Source organism: Oncorhynchus clarkii, chromosome 1 (assembly GCF_045791955.1).
Source record: "Oncorhynchus clarkii lewisi isolate Uvic-CL-2024 chromosome 1, UVic_Ocla_1.0, whole genome shotgun sequence".
Taxonomy (NCBI): Eukaryota; Metazoa; Chordata; class Actinopteri; order Salmoniformes; family Salmonidae; genus Oncorhynchus; species Oncorhynchus clarkii.
In genome coordinates this window covers 36,375,632-36,396,924 of record NC_092147.1, presented here as the reverse complement: position 1 = coordinate 36,396,924, position 21,293 = coordinate 36,375,632, and positions in this window count along the sequence as shown.

Below are 21,293 nucleotides of genomic sequence, written 5' to 3'. Positions count from 1 at the left end.
TCCAATTTACATAAGTCAGGGGATTTTTACTAGGATTAAATGTCAGGAACTGTGAAAACTGAGTTTAAATGTATTTGGGTTTGGTCAAGACGTTTACACCGATCAGACACGGAAAAAGTATGATTAGCTCGGTTTCAAGTTTGTTTATTAAATAATAAATCAAAAGAAAAGGATAGGTCTCCCCCATGAGACCCTCACCGGGATACCGTCTTCTGGTCTTGCTGTATCCTGTCGGGCACACAAACTCAAATCCTTCGTCTTAGCTCAGGCACCGTCTCCAACGACACAGAAGTAACCTTACTTCCCCCAGTCCTCCGCTGTGTGCTGCCCTTCTGGCAGCTTTATGGGCCTTGCAGAGCTGGTGAGCAATCAGCCCCAATTAGTCCTGGCCAGAGAACAAGTCGAAACCTGGCACGTCCAGCAGATGGAGCCATCAACTCGTGATGTATACACCGTCTGTCAACAGGCCTCGACGAGTCTCCCCCTGGTGGCTGACCTGTTGTACGCCACACTAGACGCAACTGTTAATTGAAATGCATTCCAGGTGACTACCTGATTAAGCTTGTTGAGAGAATGCCAACAGTGTGCATAGCAGTCATCAAAGCAAAGGGTGGCTACTATGAAGAATCTCAAATATATTTAAACCTTTTTTGGTTACTATATGATTCCATATGTGTTATTGATTAGTGTTGATGTCTTCACTATTATTTTACAATGTAGACTGGTACTGTTGACCTTAAGATTGAGGCTTGTGGGAGTCCAAGACCAAAACAACTGTAATGTAATGGAAGTGTTTGTGAGAAACTCACTTTTCCACAGAAGGGATATATTACTGTGTAGCCCAAACTTTTCGGACGATACAGACAGAAGTTGGCAGAAGAGGCTGTACCGACTTCAGACGAGTCCTGTGATTCTGGTGGGAGTCCCGTGATGCTTCTAGAGGGCGATTTTTAAAATAAAAACATACCTTATTTACATAAATATTCAGACCCTTTGCTATGAATCTTGAAAATGAGCTCAGGTGTATCCTGTTTCCATTGCTCATCCTTGAGATGTCTCGACAACTTAATTGGAGTCCACCTGTGGTATATTCAATTGATTTGACATGATTTGGAAAGGTGCACACCTTTCTATATAAGGTCCCACATTTGACAGTGCATGTCAGAGCAAAAACTAAGCCATGAGGTCGAAGGAATTGTCCGTAGTGCTCTGAGACAGGATTGTGTTGAGGTACAGATCTGGGGAAGGGTACCAAAAAATGTCTGCAGCATTGAAGGTCCCCAAGAACACAGTGGCCTCCATCATTCTTAAATGGAAGAAGTTTGGAACCACCAAGACTCTTCCTAAAACTGTCTGCACGACCAAACTGAGCAATCGGGGGAGAAGGGTCTTGGTCAGGGAGGTGACCCCAAAACCGATGATCACTCTGACAGAGCTCCAGAGTTCCTCTGTGGAGATAGCAGTACCTTCCAGAAGGACAACCATCTCTGCAGCACTCCACCAATCAGGCCTTTATGGTATAATGGCCAGACGGAAGCCACAAAGGTTTATACAAAAATGTATAAACCTGTTTTTGCTTTGTCATTATGGGCTATTGTGTGTAGATTATCCTTTTTTGATAAAACTATACAAAACATATTTTCACCAAATAATTGATTAAAACACACTCTTTTGCAATGAAGGTCTACAGTAGCCTCGACAGCACTCTTTAGGGTAGCACCACGGTGAAGCTGTAGTACAGCTAGTTTCAGTCCTCCTCTGGGTACGTTGACCTCAATACAAAACCTAGAAAGTTCCCTTCCACCCGCTTCCATAGACTTACACAGTAATTATGACAACTTCCGGAGGATGTCGTCCAACATATCAGAGCTCTTGCAGCATAAACTCATCTGTTGTCCACCCAATCAAAGGATCAGAGAATGAATCTAGTACTGAACTAGTACTGAAAGCATAAGCTACAGCTAGCTAGCACTACGGTGCATGAAGTGTGGTAAGTAGTTGACTCAAAAAGAGAGAAAGACAATAGTTGAAGAGTTTAACAAATTAGAAGCGAGAGATATGTAAAAAAAAAAAATCCCTTTCATTTAGTCAGCAAGCGAATGCAGCTAGCTTGTTTTGCCTACTCAAACAGAGAGAAATGCTATGTTAGCTAGCTGGCTATGGCTATCCAACACGGGAACTCTTCCAAGTCAAGGTAAACTTTTGGTGTTATTAATTTTTCTCCTCCGGGGCTAGCTTATGTAACTGCTAAACTGCTTGCTAACTGTACAGTGTACTGCATGATTGTAGCAGGTTGACTACCACATTAGTTCCAGTAGCTATGTTGACCATGATGTTAGCTAATGTGGTGACACCGATGTAGACTGTGTATAGCGGTTAAGATTTGAAGATTTGGCTTGGAAAGGATACAACCTGAAATATGGAATTGTTTTAATATTTTTTTTTAAAGACAATCATGCCATAGATCATTCAGCTTTTAGATTTTGAATAGGTATATAGGTTTAATTATTTTTTAAATAAAACATCTGATAAAATCTTGAATTTAGCCTTTACTACCAAATCCCATAGAAATGGATTCATAACTAAACAGTCATTAGACATGCATTCATAAAATGACACTAAAACTGTGTAGGACATCACTAAATAATTCAAAATAACAACCCAAATGTTAAAAGTTGCAGAGTTGTCTTTTAAGTCAATTTGACGACATCTTAATGCAGGCTGGTGAGGCAAAGTTGTTTCCTACTAATTATTTACCTACAATACTTTAGCAATGTCATCGTCTCTCCAAGCCTCTATACCGTATTTTAGGCAAAACAATCATTAGCCCCCGTTAAGAATGACTAGGCATCACTAAACCTTTGGGAGTCAATATGGCTGAGAGTGACTTGAGAAAATTGATAACAATGGCGTGACACAACCAAGTGACAGAGGGGCAACCCATAAATAGCAGTTGTGTTACTGTGGATATAGAAGTGAATATAGTCATTGTTTATCTGAACTGTCAAGAGATACAGTACTAGTGTATATCAGGTCACACAAAATACCAACAACACAGTGTTCTCCGCAGTAAAACAACACCTCAACATGTCAGGGATGTAATGCCTTTCACCTTTTAAAAGAGTCATGATCTATGTTTGTGTCTGTCCAATAAAAATTGAGCCAACAGTGTGTCTGCTGCCAAGGAGATAAGGCTAGAGGAGCGTGGGCGGAAGGTGCTGTGTTTGAACTTCAGGTAGCATGTGATGACTTAATTCTCCTTCCTGTCTCACTCATGCATTCCCTGACCTTTCTTTCTAATCCCTTTCCAGTCCACTGTGTTTGTCAAAGGGCCTGGCGGTATGGCCTGCCTCCCGCCATGATAAAATCAAATTATTTCCATTCAGGGCCCACTCTGACGCTCCCTCTGTCTATCTGCCTGTGTCTTCACGCATGCCCTCACGTGTGTTCAATGTGGTTTGTGTATAGGAGTACAGATGCCACTATACCACAGTTATATGGCTTGCCTTCAGTTTTTATTTACATCTTCTCAAGCATCCCTATAGAAATGTGACTTCACAGACACAGTTTGGTCATGTGTGATTGGCATGATTTTCAAAGTAAATTTTAATTACTTGTGGCCATGTGAGTTGTATGTGTGAATGTGATGTTTCTCTGTGGTAAGGCATTTTGGAAGGGTGGATTTCTATGCATGTTTTATACTAAACAAACATCTAAACGCAACATGCAACAATTTCAAAGATTTTACTGAGTTACAGTTCATATAAGGAAATCAGTCAAATTTAATAAATTCATTAGGCTATGGATTTCACATGACTGGGAATACAGATATGCATCTGTTGGTCACAGATACTGTACCTTTAAAAAAAAGTAGGGGTGTGGATCAGAAAATCTTCTTGGCATAGAGTTGATCGGGCTGCTGATTGTGGCCTGTAGAATGTTGTCCCACTCCTCTTCAATGGCTGTGTGAAGTTTCTGGATATTAACGGGAACTGGAACACGCTGTTGTACACGTCGATCTAATAGGTGACATGTATGCAGGCCATAGAAGAACTGGGACATTTTCGGCTTCCAGGAAATGTGTACAGATCCTTGCGACATAGAGCCATGCATTAGCAAGCTGAAACATAGTGATGGCGGCGGATGAATGGCACAACAATGGGCTCAGCATCTCGTCATGGTACCTCTGTGCACTCAAATTACCATCGATAAAATGCAATTGTGTTCGCGGTTGTGAGGCTAGTTGGACATACTGCCCCATTTTCTAAAATTATGTTGGAGGCAGCTTATGGTAGATAAATTATCATTAAATTATCTGGCAACAGCTCTGGTGGACATTCCTGCAGTCAGCATTTGCACGCCAATTGCACACTCTTTGGCATTGTGTTGAGACATCTGTGTCATTTATTGTCCCCAGCACAAGGTGCACCTGTGTAATGATCATGCTGTTTAATCAGCTTCTTGATATGCCACACCTGTTAGGTGAATTGATTATCAACACATTTGTGCTCAAAATTTGAATGAAATAAACTTTTTGTGCATATGAAACATTTCTGGGATCTTTTATTTCAGCTCATGATACATGTGACCAACACTATACATGTTGCATTAATATATATATATATATATATATATATATATATATGGTCATTAGTGTAACCACATCATTTTCAAACGCTTTTAAAACACCGAAGCCAAACACAGAAACTAAGGATACAACTTCCTCTGCACTTGTCATTATCAAAGTTCATATGTGCGCCACAACATAGCCCTGTATTAGCATGTTTCTGATAGCTGATACATCATGACAAGACACACCATATTACTGTCCTGCTAATGTGCCTGGACTTTGTAGGCTAAACTGCAGAGAAATAACCCGTAACTGATCCAAATGGTTGCCCAATCAGGCAGGCTAGATGCAGTTATTTCGAAAATGAATATGCATTCAAAACCACAGGCTTTTGAGCAGTTTTTTTTTTATTAAATAGGCTTATTCACTGCAGTTTACAGTCTAGTCTAGAGTTTTGTATTCAAAACAATAATAACATTCTTCATTACATTGTGTTGTTGTAGCCTAGGTAGGATACATTTCTTGTCCCTAAAAAACTTTTCAAGCTGTGTACCTGGGGAGCGCACATAGTGTAGGTTACCTATAATTTCGTTATCTGATAAGCTTTTTTTTTCTTTCGCTGTGTAAATTGACTGGATATATTCACTGCATATTAAGCCTACCATTGAGTTTATGAATTATGGGCTAATATGCATAGCCTACACTTGTAATTTTTGCTGTAGGCTCCATCTCAAGCCTGTCTGTCTTCATTGACCTGTTGCACAATAACACACCCGGCCTCTCAGCTGCCACAGCTATTCCTTTTAAATCTTGTGGGGTCCCAGGAAAAGCCAGACTACAAAAGCTTGTTGGACACTTGTTTCAACTTATTTTCTTCAGCCTACTAATAGCCTATTGGAGGAGAGATGCACACTTTCTCTTGCTTGCTGAATGTAACATAGAGTACAGCATTAACGGGCGGGGAGTTGGAAGGAGAGACCCATATTTTCCACTAGTAGGCATATCTTAATACTGGGCTACATCCTGACAAAATAAGCCTACACCATATGAGTGGCCTGATTAATGTACCTTTCTGGACCTTCAACACTGTTGAGAATAGACACAAACTGATCCAAATGGTTGCATAATCAGGCCTAGGCTGTTATTTTGGCATGAAAGAAAACATGACCTGTGAGCAGTTTTCATATTAGCCTATATCAATGCAGTTTACAATAATTGTGTATTCACTTCATAATAACTAAATCCTCTGTGTTGTTGTAGCCCAGGTATAATAATGTTATTGTCTAAAAACATAGGCCTAGTCAATAGTGGAGCTTTGCGTGCCCGGTGACCACAGAGCGCAGCCTGGAGGAACACACTACAGATCTGCCATTTCACAAGCATGTTGCAATACCCGCAATAACATCTGCTAAACATGTGTATGTGACAAATAACATTTTATTTAATTTTATTTCATTAACTTGTTTTCTTGGACTTTGACAGGTAAATATTTAGCAAATTAATGGCCTAATTGGGCGACAGCGTAGCCTAGTGGTTAGAGTGTTGGACTAGTACCTGAAAGGTTGCAAGATCAAATCCCCAAGCTGACAAGGTACAAATCTGTCATTCTGCCCCTGAACAAGGCAGTTAACCCACTGTTCCTAGGCCTTCATTGAAAATAAGAATTTGTTCTTAATTAACTGACTTGCCTAGTTAAATAAAGGTTAAAACATTTTTTATTTTTTATGTCTAGCTTCTTACTGAGGCTACACATCACTAGCCTCTCTCTTCCAGCTGTTCTCGTGCAAAACAGGCGCAGGCTACGCAAGTCTCTCTGGCATTCCTCTTCTTTTTTTATTTTATTTATTTGACCTTTATTTAACTTGGAAAGTCAGTTAAGAACATTCAGAACAAATTTGTATTTACAATGACGGCCTACCCTGGCCAAACCCGGACGGCGCTGAGCCAATTGTGTGCCGACCTATGGGACTCCCAATCACGGCCGGTAGTGATACAGCCTGGAATCAAACCAGGGTCTGTAGTGATGCCTCTAGCACTGAGATGCAGTGCCTTAGACCGATGCACCACTCGGGAGCTCCTTCTCATGAAATCCCAAGAAAAGTCATAGGCTACAAAATCTATAGGACATTTCTTTTGATCATTTTTTTCTACTAGGCCTAATAGCCTATTCGTGGAAAGAAGCAGGCTTGCTTTGCAGAATGTAAAACAGGCCTACAGCATAGAAAATGCATGTCAGGTGAAGTTGAGGAGAGAGAGTACATTGGTGTGATACATTTTTGCCAGTTATGATAACATTGTCGCACTGATGCATTGCAAATAGTTGCACAAGACATACAGTGATGAGCACAGTGAAAAATAAGACCCAAAGAAATTGACAACCATTTGAAAAATGCAAATCACTTGCAAACCACTTGAGCAACGAAGCAATGACATGCTGTAAAAGATGTGCAGGCTAAAGGACGTTCGTTGTTGAATTGCTTCAGTTAAATACGAGTTACTAGATTATTTTTAATTGGGTCTACATGTACATTGAATTATTATTTGCTGTTGTCACTATGACAATGAACACACCCTGAAAGCATTGAATGGTCTGAACCAGTTAGAGACCTCATGAATGGTCTTGTGTTACTACCACCTTAATAGGCAGTGTGCAGTAGGATGCGTTGATCAGTCGATTGACAGGTGTAGGAATGTAGAACGATAAACTTTCCTCTAGTGTGGATGCTCGCCAACATTTTATAGTTACAATATGTAGCCAATAGTTAATCAATACATGTAACGTTATAGTTATTGGCATGGTGGATGGCCCGGGCCTTAACTCTGACACAACACCGCTAAAGTTATCACAACAAAACTAGCCTACTCTAGCAAGTTTGCCACAGGCAGGCTTCAGGGTGTAAAGCAGATGTCTATTACTTCCGTTGTTTGGTTGTGCCCATAGCAACGTTCGAAAATGGATATGAGTGCATTCGGGGTGAGTGGCCTGTATCTGTGTGTGTGTGTGTGTGTGTGTGATACACACTGTGGCATTTGTCTGTGCTCTGGGTGTCCCTTGAGTGTCAGGCCTCCTCTTCCTTGTCCCCTTCACTCTAAAGGACAAGAACGAAGTAATGTAGGCTGCATTATTTACATTTTATGACATTTCTGTCATTTAGTAGATGCTATTATCCAGAGCGGATGAAGCAAATGCCTTCGTGAACAGATGTTTGAGGGCTGCTGGAGTCGAGACGATGGATGGAGCCGCTGGCAGGCACACCCTGCTGGAAGGAGGGAGAGGGAGAGTATCAGGAGAGTATGGGGGTGTTGGCATTTCCAGCATGCCAGGGTGCCTTGACTCCACTTCGATTCTTACCTTCCCCACAATCAAATAAAATCAAATGGTATTTGTCACAAGTGTAGATCTTACCGTGAAATGCTTACTTACAAGCCCTTAACCAACAATCCAGTTTTAGGAAAAATAAGAGTTAAGAAAATATTTACAAAATAACCTAAAGCCTACCAGCATAGTGGAGTCTGCCACTAGCAAAGTCAGTGTAGTCAGCTCAGCTATCCCCTTTGAGACTGTGTTTGTGCCTCGATCTAGGATGGGCAAAAATAAACATGGCGGTGTTCGCTTTAGCAATCTCACTGGAATAAAGACCTCCTCCATTCCTGACCGAGATTGTTCAACAAAAAACATTTGTCACAAGAAATTAGCTCCTTGATAAACAGAAAATAGTTGAGCCCTGAAGCAACCTTCCAGAAAATTGGAACGGAAATGTCACTCCACCAAACCTGAAGTCTTCCGACTAGCTTGGAAACACAGTGCCGTGTAATATCGAAGAGCCCTCACTGTTGCTCAATCATCCTATTTTTCCAACCTAATTGAGAAAAAGAACATTCCATTTTTGATACTGTTGCAAAGCTAACTAAAAAGAAGCATTCCCCAAGAGAGGATGGCTTTCACTTCAGCAGTGATGAATTAATTAACTTCTTTGACGAAAAGATCATGATCATTTGAAAGCAAATTACGGACTCCTCTTTGAATCTGCGTATTTTTCCAAAGCTCAGTTGTCCTGAGTCTGCACAGAACTGCCAGGACTTAAGATCAATGGAGACACTAAAGTTTTTTAATACTATATCTCTTGACACATTCACAAATATAGTCATGGCCTCTAAACCTTCAAGCTGCATACTGGAACCTATTCCAAATAAAATACTGAAAGAGCTACTTCCTGTGTTTGGCCCTCCTATGTTAAACATAAAAAAATGGGGATGTCATTCGGAAACCCAATGTCAACTTTCACTGCTATTCAGACGAAACACAGCTGTACATTTTGACAAACCCCCAAAATTGCCTACCCTGGAATCCTGTGTTTCAGACATAAGGAAGTAGATGGCGGCAAATGTTTTACTTTTACACTCAGACAAAACAGAGGTTCTAGTTCTAGGTCCCAAGAAACAAAAGTATCTACTGTTCGATCAGACAATTAGTCTTGATGGTTGTACAGTCGTCTCAAATAAAACTGTGAAGGACCTTAGCGTTACTCTGGTTCCTGATCTTTCTTTTGACGAACATATCAAGAACATTTCAAGGACAGCTTTTTTCCTTCATTGTAACATTGCAAAAATCTGAAATGTATTGTCCGGAAATGATGCAGAAAAGCTAATCCATGCTTTTGTCAATTCTAGATTAGACTACTGCAATGCTCTACTCTCCAGTTACCCAAATAAAGCACTAAATAAAGTTCACTTAATGCTAAACACAACTGCTAGAATCTTGACTAGAACCACAAAAATGTATCATATTACTCCAGTGCTAGCCTCTCTACACTGGCTTCCTGTTAAGGCTAGGGCTGCTAACCTAGAAAGCATTACATGGGCTTATTCCTACCATTTATCCGATTTGGTCCTGCCGTACATACCTACACGTACACAACCGTCACAAGACGCAGGCCTCCTTATTGTCCCAAGAATTTCTAAGCAAACAGCTGGAGGCAGGGCTTTCTCCTGTAGCGCTCCATCTTTATGGAATGGTCTGCCTATCCATGTGAGAGACGCAGACTCTCAACCTTTAAGTCATTACTGAAGAATCCTCTCTTCAGTAGGTCCTATGATTGAGTGTAGTCTGGCTCAGGGATGCGAAGGTAAACGGCAAGGCACTGGAGCGACGAACCACCCTTGCTGTCTCTGCCTGGAGGGCTACCCTCTCTCCACTGTGATTCTCTGTCTCTGACCCTATTACTGGGGCTGACTCACTGGCTTGCTAGAGCTCTTCCATGCCGTCCCTAAGAGGGGTGCATCACATGCCAGGTTTAGTCACTGACGTGATCCTCCTGTCCGGTCTTGCGCCCCCTCTGGCTTGTGCGGTGGAGGAGAGCTTTGTGGGTTATACTCAGCCTTGTCTCAGAGTAGTAAGTTGGTGGTCTGTTGATATCCCTCTAGTGGTGTGGGGACTGTGCTTTGGCAAAGTGGGTGGGGTTATATCCTGCCTGGTTGGTACAGGGGTATCGTCGGACTGGGCCACATTGTCCCCCCCCCCCGTCTCAGCTTTCAGTATCTATGCTGCAATAGTCTATGTGCCAGGGGGCTAGGGTCAGTTTGTCCTATCTGGTGAAATTCTCCTGTCTTGTGAACTTAAGCATGCTCCCTCTAATTCGCCCATTTCTCAAATCCTCTTTCTCTCTCCCCCCTCCCCCGGGGGACCTGAGCCCTAGGACCATGCTCAGGTCTACCTGGCCAGATGACTCCTGGCTGTCCCTGTCCCTGTCCCCAGTCCACCCTGTCATGCTGCTGCTTCAGTTTCAACTGTTCTACCTGCGGCTATGGAACCCTGACCTGTTCACCGGACATGCTACCTTGTCCTGGACATGCTGTTTTCAACCCCCCCCCCCCTCCAGCCCACTCGCTATCTCGCTCTCTCGCTCTCTCTCTCGCTCTCTCTCTGTTTTGAATTCAACAAAATGTGAAATAATTCAATTGGTATGAATACTTTCTGTAGGCACTGTAATTCCTTCTCACATCTACACGCTCTCCTCCTCTCACCTCTTCCCTTCGCTTGTGGATTTTAGTGCACAACACAACAGCTGTCTGTGGCCAGGCGCAAAAACCTATCCAAGCCAAACCATACAATACCAGGTAACCACTACACAGCCTAGATCGTTGTCATCATATTATTGTTATAGTCAACAAACTAGAACTAAAGCATTAGTAATCCTAAAGTAGTAATCATTAGTAATCCATGTGTACAAGCACGCATTACAGGTTACAGCAAGCAGTTTAGAAGTTACTCCGGTGGGCACAAGTGGCAATAAATTAATAAAACCAAATGCTAACCTTGACTTGGAATAGTTGCAGTGTTGGATAGCCTTAGCCAGCTAGCTTGTATAAATAGCATTCTTCTCCATTTGAATCAGTTTGTTGAGTAGGCTAAATTAGCTGCATTAGCTAAGTAAGTAAAAGGTAAATGAAGGAGAACAAAAACAAGACCAAATATCTCTCTCTCTCTCTCTCTCTCTCTCTGTGTCTGCTGCTTCTCCTTGATCTTTTAAGAAATTAATTTGTTCAAAACTGTTCAACTCTTCTCTTTCTTTCTCTTTGAGTCAACTACTCACCACATGTATGCACTGCACTGCAGTGCTAGCTAGCATTAGCTTATATTTTCATTCTCTGATCCTTTGTTTGGATGGACAAGATGTAGTTCATGCTGATGTAGATGTAGTTCATCTTATAGTAAGATGTAAGATGTAGTTCATCTTATAGCTTGGATGACATCCTCCGGAACACGTCATAATTACTGTGTAAGTCTATAAAAGGGGTGAGAACCATGAGCCTCATGTACCCAGAGGAGGACAGAAAATAGCCATTCTCATGCTACACCAGGCCTGGGCAATCACATCCAGATATGCTACTTATTTAACTTGCACTTTTAACATGCACAGACATAAACCACATCCATGTTCTCCATTTGGTAGGTATTTTCATTAATAAACATGCAATGAACTACTAGGTACGGCAACTGCTCCGCCCACAACCGTAAGGCTCTCCAGAGGGTAGTGAGGTCTGCACAACGCATCACCGGGGGCAAACTACCTGCCCTCCAGGACACCTACACCACCCGATGTCACAGGAAGGCCATAAAGATCATCAAGGACAACAACCAACCGAGCCACTGCCTGTTCACCCTGCTATCATCCAGAAGGCGAGGTCAGTACAGGTGCATCAAAGCTGGGACCGAGAAACTGAAAAACAGCTTCTATCTCAAGGCCATCAGAATGTTAAACAGCCACCACTAACATTGAGTGGCTGCTGCCAACACAGTGACTCAACTCCAGCCACTTTAATAATGGGAATTGATGGGCATTGATGTAAAATATATCACTAGCCACTTTAAACAATGCTACTTAATATAATGTTTACATACCCTACATTATTCATCTCATATGTATACGTATATACTGTACTCTATATCATCTACTGCATCTTTATGTAATACATGTATCACTAGCCACTTTAAACTATGCCACTTTGTTTACATACCCTACATTACTCATCTCATATGTATATACTGTACTCGATACCATCTACTGCATCTTGCCTATGCCGCTCTGTACCATCACTCATTCATATATCTTTATGTACGTATTCTTTATCCCTTTACACTTGTGTGTATAAGGTAGTAGTTTTGGAATTGTTAGTTAGATTACTCATTGGTTATTATTGCATTGTCGGAACTAGAAGCACAAGCATTACGCTATACTCACATTAACATCTGCTAACCATGTGTATGTGACAAATACATTTTATTTGATTTAGGAGGGAAAAGTAAACTGTGCATTCAGCATCACAGACAGAACTCTTGTTAACGGGTATGCACAAAAACACAAGAAAGAGAGAACTCAACATTACATTTAAATTACTCAATCAGTGTGAGGAGTGAATTCTCTGGTGGTCATTGACTAGAGCAGTGAAGTCAGGTATAGTTTCTGACGTCGCTATGCGCAGGATTGCTGAAAGGTGAGAGTCAGTAAGAGATGATCTGTGCCTTGACTTGCTATATTTCATCACTGAAAATGTCTGTTCACATACATAGGTTGACCCAAACAATACAAATATCTTCTGAGCATGACTCCAAATCTTTGGAAAGTTATTTTTGAGAGATGCATAGAACCTCGTCATTGACATTGGAGAACTATTCAAAACAATCAAATCAAAATCAAATCAAATTTATTTATATAGTCCTTCGTACATCAGCTGATATCTCAAAGTGCTGTACAGAAACCCAGCCTAAAACCCCAAACAGCAAGCAATGCAGGTGTAGAAGCATGGTGGCTAGGAAAAACTCCCTAGAAAGGCCAAAACCTAGGAAGAAACCTAGAGAGGAACCAGGCTATGTGGGGTGGCCAGTCCTCTTCTGGCTGTGCCGGGTGGAGATTATAACAAAACATGGTCAAGATGTTCAAATGTTCATAAATGACCAGCATGGTTGAATAATAATAAGGCAGAACAGTTGAAACTGGAGCAGCAGCACAGTCAGGTGGACTGGGGACAGCAAGGAGTCATGTCAGGTATTCTTGGGGCATGGTCCTAGGGCTCAGGTCCTCCGAGAGAGAGAAAGAAAGAGAGAATTAGAGAGAGCATATGTGGGATGGCCAGTCCTCTTCTGGCTGTGCCGGAACAATCACTGCATCAGTCTGAAGATCAATAAGCTCAAGTTGCAGGTCAGTGGAAGTGTTATCCACATTGAAGGTGAAAGGAGAGGAAACACTTTGAAACCCTCAAAACGACAAGAAAACTCACCGTTCAAAGCACACAGCAGCGATGTATACTTCTCCCGCTGGTCATCTGATAGGGAACAGTAGTGTCGGAAGGTGGGTGGGATTGTTGGCTTCTACTTGGCGGGTCAGGAGGAGTAATTTTCCCTTGAAGGCTTAAAAAAGGCTGTACATCTGATGTACATCTGATGTGCAAAAAGGCCCTTCTCTTGTAGTTTGGAATTCAGTTCATTCATGAGGGCCATGATGTCCACGGTGAAGGCAAAATCAGCCAACCATTCTTTATCTTGCAGTTGATGGAAATCCACATATTTTCCTTTCATTTGCAAAAACTCAGCAATCTCTGACTTCAGGTCCCACACCCTTTTAAGCACCTTCCCCAAACTCAGCCATCTCCCATTTGTGTGGTAGGGGAGATATGCATGACCTGACTCTCTCTTCCAACAGTGAGACAAACTGCCTGTGGTTTAAAGATTTTGCTCTTATGAAGTTTACCACTTCAGTGACTGTATCCACAACATGGCTCATTTTCAGAACACATTTACAGAGAACCAACTGATGAATAATGCAATACAGGAAAATACTTTTCTGATCTGGATTTAGCTCAGCTGCTTGATCTTGTATCCTTTTCAAAAGGCCAACGTTTTTTCCTGTCATGTTTGGGCACCCATCAGTGGTCACACTAGATAACTTTTCAAAACTCAGTCCCAGCTTTGCCACACACTTATTAACATCCTCCAATAAATCTTTCCCTGTGGTTGTGCTCTTCATTGACTCCACTGAAGCAAGCTCCTCTGTAATTTAAAAGTCTGGGGTTATGCCTCGTAAGAATATCAACAACTGCGCCGTGTCACGTGCATCACTGCTCTCATCCAGGCCAAGGAGAAATAGGTGAAATCCTTTACCTTGTCTTTCAACTGTTGTTCCATATTCTCTGTGATGTCCTCAATATGCCGTGTCACTGTTCGTCTTGACAGGGAAATATTTTCAAACAGCTCTTTCTTGTCACGGAAAAGTATTTCTGCACAGTCAATTAAACATTCTTTAACCTCTAGTGACTCCCCATCCCGCATGCTGGAGCGTAATCATCGACTGACACTAATTAGCATAACGCAACGGATATAAATATTCCTACAAAATATTCCTATTCATGAACATCACAAATGAAATATATTGAGACACAGCTTAGCCTTTTGTTAATCACCCTGTCATCTCAGATTTTCAAAATATGCTTTACAGCCAAAGCTAGACAAGCATTTGTGTAAGTTTATCGATAGCCTAGCATAGCATTTTGTCCAGCTAGCAGCAGGTAACTTGGTCACGGAAATCAGAAAAGCAATCAAATTAAATTGTTTACCTTTGATGAGCATCGGATGTTTTCACTCACGAGACTCCCAGTTAGATGGCTGAGAAATCGCCCGGAAATTGCAGTCACGAAAATGCCGAAAAATATTCAAAATTAGCTCGATAATATCGACAGAAACATGGCAAACGTTGTTTATAATCAATCCTCAAGGTGTTTTTCAAATATCTATTCGATAATATATCCATCGGGACAATTTGTTTTTCAGTAGGACCGATTGGAGTAATGGCTACCTCTGTATTTTACGCAAGAGTCACTCTGGGAGCAATCAGGTGACCAGTTGCGCAATGTAGCCGCTTACGGGAATTCTTCAACATAAATGTGTAAAACTACGTCACAATGCTGTAGACACCTTCGGGAATACGGAGAAAGAGTAATCTGGTTGATAGCCCATTCACTGCTCAATAGGGACACATTGGAACGCAGCACTTTCAAAACATGAGGTACTTCCGGATTGAATATTTCTCAGGCTTTCGCCTGCAACATCAGTTCTGTTATACTCACAGACAATATTTTTACAGTTTTGGAAACTTTAGAGTGTTTTCTATCGTAAGCTGTCAATTATATGCATATTGTAGCATCTTGTCCTGACAAAATATCCCGTTTACTACGGGAACGTTATTTTTCCAAAAATGAAAATACTGCCCCCTGGTCATGAATTCGTCCTCAGCGAATGGCTTGCTATGTTTAGCAATTTTGTGGGAGAGTACATAGCTAGCTCTTTGCTGAATGCAGTTTTGTGAAAAGTCCTTGCTGCTTTTGCAGCTAGGAAAGCAACTCTTTCGATGCACTTGCCCTCTGCTCAGAAGAGATATACCTATATTTCTATGCATGCTTCGCCTGGAGATGTCGGGACAAGTTGTAGTCTTTCAAGACAGTGATGCTCTCTTTGCACACTACCTCAATAAATACATATTTTGATGTCCACTCTTGCTGGAACACCCTACGTTCAGTCTACTTTTCTTTTCTGTGAAATATTTGATTTTTGAGCAATTTCTAGCGAGCTATTATTTGTAACTGTGAAGTGTGTCAGCCTGTCAGTCACTGTCTGACCTCGTGCAGTTATTTATACCAGCCTTGAAAATAATGTCCCGCAAGCGGTGGGAGTTAAATCATTACACAAAGGTAAGTATTCATTGGCCTTTTAATTTGAATAACAAATGTGTTTTTTCAAAACTTTACTATCACAAATTCTTTGTGATCTGAGCATGATTCCGCGGGCCATATTGAATCAGGTCGTGGGCCTCATATGGCCCCAGGCCGGCCTTTGCCCTGGCCTGGGCTATACCACGGTGCTACTCTAGAGGGTGCTGCTCGAGCTACTGCAGATCTTCATTGCAAAACAGTGTGTTATTTGGTGATGTGAATATATTTAGTTTAATTTTATCCACAAATGTTCTCTTTTTTCATGTTTCACTATTTGTATTTTTCTGAAATCCACTGAATGATCCTCTTCCTCCTCTGAGGAGCCTCCGTGGATTCAGAGACTGACAGCTATGTTGGTCAAGAGAGGTTCTATTAGGGTAGTAGGGTTTCAGTCTGAGCCATAAACGTGGCTGCTACATTGTGGTAGGAGGCTGTTGTTATGGTAAAATAGTTCATTCAACTTACTTAGGACAAGGACTCAAATTTTACTGTAATATATGTGCTGTAATCATCTTCTGAATGACATCAACATTTAATTTGAAGGTGAGCAGGAGTTATACGAGAGGATGCTTGCAATGCATTTTCATTAGAGTTAGATCTACCAATGTGAATGGGGAGTGTTCAATTGTTTTATTGCTTATTGTGAACAACTTGTTGACAGTTTTTTATTACATGTAAAATGCCAACCAAATTGTATTTATTTTACCTCATGTTTATTTATTCAATTCCATGGTAACATAATTATGCTGAGACTGATGTTTAAAATGTTAATACATGTTATCTATTTATATCCAGTATAACCATAACATATAACCAGGGCACCAGGAGTTTTTCCTCATCAGGAAAAATGATCAGGAAAAACTCAGGGCCCTAGACATACTGTATTTATTCTTATGGTCTTTGATACACATTACTCTTTGTAGGCCACTAGCGGCCCCTCACCCAGTTTCCCAACTCTGTCGCAGTGAAACTCCTTGCCCCAACCCTATGTGCCATATCCATCCTGCTGTGTTCCTTATGGAAACACTGCCACCACAGAGTGGGGATCAGAGATGAGGTTGGATAGGAATAGCAGACCCTTTCAACAGTGGCAGAGAAGCCAAAGTGTTGTTGAGAAAGAATCTGTGTGACCGTTCCATGCTCAATATGGAATTAATGTGATGTAGAATGTTTGTTTACATCCTGTGAATAATCATTACCAGCAGAATCTTATAAACCTATATGGACTGGACAGCTGTGATTATATGTGTGTGTTTGTGACATATAGACACTAAAATCAATCCCAAAGCAATCAATCAATCAACCAACCCCACAAACAAAATACCAAACAGCACATGGAACTGAGATAAAATGATATACAGAGTCTATACCTAGTATGCTTTTAAATAGAAGCATATACACTGACGATGATGTAATATAGTACATTCTAATTTGTCACTAGAGATTCTATACTATTTGCATTGCCCCCCCCCCTTTTACACCGCTGCTACTCTCTGTTGTTATCTTTTATGCATAGTCACACTAATAACACTATAGTCATAGTCACACTAATAACTCTACCTACAGTGCCTTGCAAAAGTTTTCACCCTTGGTATTTTGTTGCATTACAACCTGTCATTTAAATTAATTTTTATTTGGATTTCATATAATGGACATAAACAAATAGTCCAAATTGGTGAAGTGAAATGAAAAGTGGTGCATGCATATGTATTCACCCCCTTTGCCATGAATCACCTAAATAAGATCTGGTGCAACCAATTACCATCAGAAGTCACATAATTAGTTTTGCAAACAGATTGCACAGAGATGGACATTGGTTTAGTGTCCCATGTTCTGTCACATGATCTCAGTATATACACCTGTTCTGAAAGGCCTTAGTGGAGTCTGCAACACCACTAAGCAAAGGGCACCATCAAGCAAGCAGCACTATGAAAACCAAGGAGCTCTCCAAACAGGTCAGGGACAAAGTTGTGGAGAATTACAGATCAGGGTTGGGTTTTAAAAAATATCAGAAACTTTGACATTTCCACAGAGCACCATTAAATCCATTATTAAAAAATTGAAAGAATACGGCACCACCAAAAAACATGCCAAGAGAGGGCCGTCCACCAAAACTCAGGGACCAGGCAAGGAGGGTATTAATCAGAGAGTCAACAAAGTGACCAAAGATAACACTGAAGGAACTGCAAAGCTCCACAGCAGAGATTGGAGTATCTGTCCATAGGACCACTTTAAGCCATACACTCCACAGAGCTGGGCTTTACGGAAGAGTGACCAGAAAAAATAAGCAAACATGTTTGGTGTTCACCAAAAGGCATGTAGGAGACTCCACAAACATATGGAAGAAGGTACTTTGGTCAGATGCGACTAAAATTTAGATTTTTGGCAATCAAGGAAAACGCTATGGCTGGCGCAAACCCAATACCTCTCATCACCCGAGAACACCATCCCCACAGTGAAGCATGGTGGTGGCAGCATCATGCTGTGGGGATGTTTTCATCGGCACGGACTAGGAAACTGGTCAGAATTGAAGGAATGATGGATGGCGTTAAATACAGGGACATTCTTGAGGGAAACCTGTTTCAGACTTCCAGAGATTTGAGATTGGGACAAAGGTTCACCTTCCAGCAGGACAATGACACTAAGCATACTGCTGAATCAATACTTGAGTGGTTTAAGGGGAAACATTTAAATGTCTTGGTATGGCCTAGTCAAAGCCCAGACTGCAAAATGCTGTACATCAGCGGAACCCATCTAACTTGAAGGAGCTGGAGTGGTTTTGCCTTGAAGAATGGGCAAAAATCCCAGTGGCTAGATGTGCTGAGTTTATAGAGACTTGCAGCTGTAATTGGTGGCTCTACAGTATTGACTTTGGGGGGGAGTGAATAGTTATGCACTCTCAAGTTTGCTGTTTGTTTTATTATTTCTTGTTTGTTTCACAATAAAACATATTTTGCAACTTCAAAGTGGTAGGCATGTTGTGTAAATCAAATGATACAAACCCCCCAAAAATCAACTTTGATTCCAGGTTGTAAGGCAACAAAATAAGAAAAATGACAAGGCAGTAAATACTTTCGCAAGCCACTGTACATGTACATATTACCTCGACTAACCGGTGCCTCCGCACATTGACTTGGTACCGTTACCCCCCTGTATATAGTCTCGCTATTGTTATTTTACTGCTGCTCTGTAATTACTTGTTACTTTTATTTCTTATTCTTATTCATATCTTTTTTTTTACTTCATTGTTGGTTATGGGCTTGTATTCGGAGCATGTGACTAATGCAATTAGATTTTATTTGAAACTGGGGCAGGGTTAGCTAAACTGACTGATAAAGGGCTTTAAAATTCATCACTACTTGACATTTTCACCCTCAGCTCTTTTTTTCTGAGAAAGGTCCAAGAAATTAAAGGTTGAAGTGGGAATCTGTGCTGTCCCTTATTCCCAATTCAATATGACATGCAATTGCTTTGTCTCCAATTTTACTCCTAATCTGCCACACTCTACCACCCAAACCATATAATCTCAAGGTCTCCCATTTTCCAGGTGAAATGGGAGAACTTCAAGGAATGCAAAATGTCATGAAGGATCATCCTGAGTTGAATTCCGCTACTCTATCGATCGCTCCATACATTCAGTCAGAAACTGCCATCCTAGAAGTTGTTTGTGCTAATGAGGGGCGTTGTACAAAACAAATTCATTAGCTATTGGATCGTCTCTAACCAATCAGAGTATCAAAGCCATTGACGTGATTCATAATTTGTGTTGGCCGGCTCTGGCCCAACCCATCGGTTTTTGGGACCAAACAGAGAGGTCAGAATGTGTTTGTATTCTACAAGACATTGGGGAGGAAAACATTGTGAGAAAAAACGCTAGTGGGTGTGACATTTGGCTGGAGTGATGTGGATGGGCAGTCAGACGAGCAAAATGTACAAGTACTGTACTCATTCAAGTACAGAAGAACTATGAATATTCAGAAACAACATATTTTTGTCATAGAAATGTATTTCCTTTTTTCAAGTTAATTCATATACTTGCTCTCATCATCCAGTGCTGAACAGTCATCTATGTGCATATGTATAGACCTCTACTGTACAGTATATGTACCAGTTCACTGCTCAAGACACTAAAGAGTACAAATTAAACAGCATGTATAAAATGTCCATGCATTATCTTCTTCTTTTTTATATCTCTGTTCATGCTGACCCATCTCTTATTCATTTTTTCAAGGCAATTCAGCCTTATCCTAGCAGATGTGCCTCTGTGTGTTCAATATTATTTTATTAATTCATCTATGACAGATTCTGCCTTTTTTGAGCTAAGCGTGGATGATATGGTACTTGTTTGTTTAAGCAAGTTCACTTAATTTGTTTTTCACAAAATTTCTCCTTGCATTTCCTGAGATTTTCAATTTATATCAACATTGAAACAGCAACAAATGAATACACATAGGCTCACAGACAAACATATCTTAGAAATAAAATCGAACTTTCATAAAGGCAGAATGTAATGGAACATAATGGCAACATATTCATCGATGGCTTATGTTTCGCAAGCTAACAATGGCCACATGCTTTAACAACAATCACATTTTGTTTGAAACAATACATGCAACAAATCTGTAAGATTCTGCTTCCCTGGCCAAACCCCCCATAGTTTGTTGACTATGCAGCTATTAACCCGGATAGTCAACATGCTAGTAGATAACTTCTTGTGTAATCACATTATATTATATGTTAAGCTATGTCAGCCTGAAAGACAACAAACTGAGAGCATAAGTCTTTCAGGAACAAAAACTGTGAAGTGTGCAGATAGAACCTTATAGTCCCAAGCTCTCTTCTTTTGATTGCATTCATAAACAAATATTCAGATCGAAAATGTACATATTAGCCTCCTTCTGTACGTATCAGTATAGCAGTACTATACTATCTGACAAGTATAAAGAAATCCATGTCACTGTTGGGAACATGGCGCCGGCATATCTCTCTCTATCTTTCTCTCAGTCTCTCTAGCGTAAAAAACTGTCAATAACAAATTACAAAAACACTATTTTTTGTCTTTCGATGTTTAGCATATTCAAAACCTTATAGTCTATTGTTTAATCGGTTTTTGCTTTCCTAAAACAATTTTCTACCTCAATTAGGCCACTGTGTTCCTCCAAAATTCTAACAATTTTCTATTCTTCAAAATAGAGCTTGAAATGACTGAAATGCTTACCAAATATAGTAACAATCAATTTATGAACGACTTAATGTGCGATTTTTCACCTTTCTTATCACTGTAAAATCAATGATCATACTCAGTGACAGTAGAATATTGGCACCATTTCATAAAACTGACGACAGAGACTTTTCGACCAAACGTCAACTTAGCGGCGTAGACACCATTCAAATGTGTGCAAACTTCTTGCAATTTCGGCTTTAAGCTCAAATTGATTTAATCTTCTGTGACAAAGAGAAA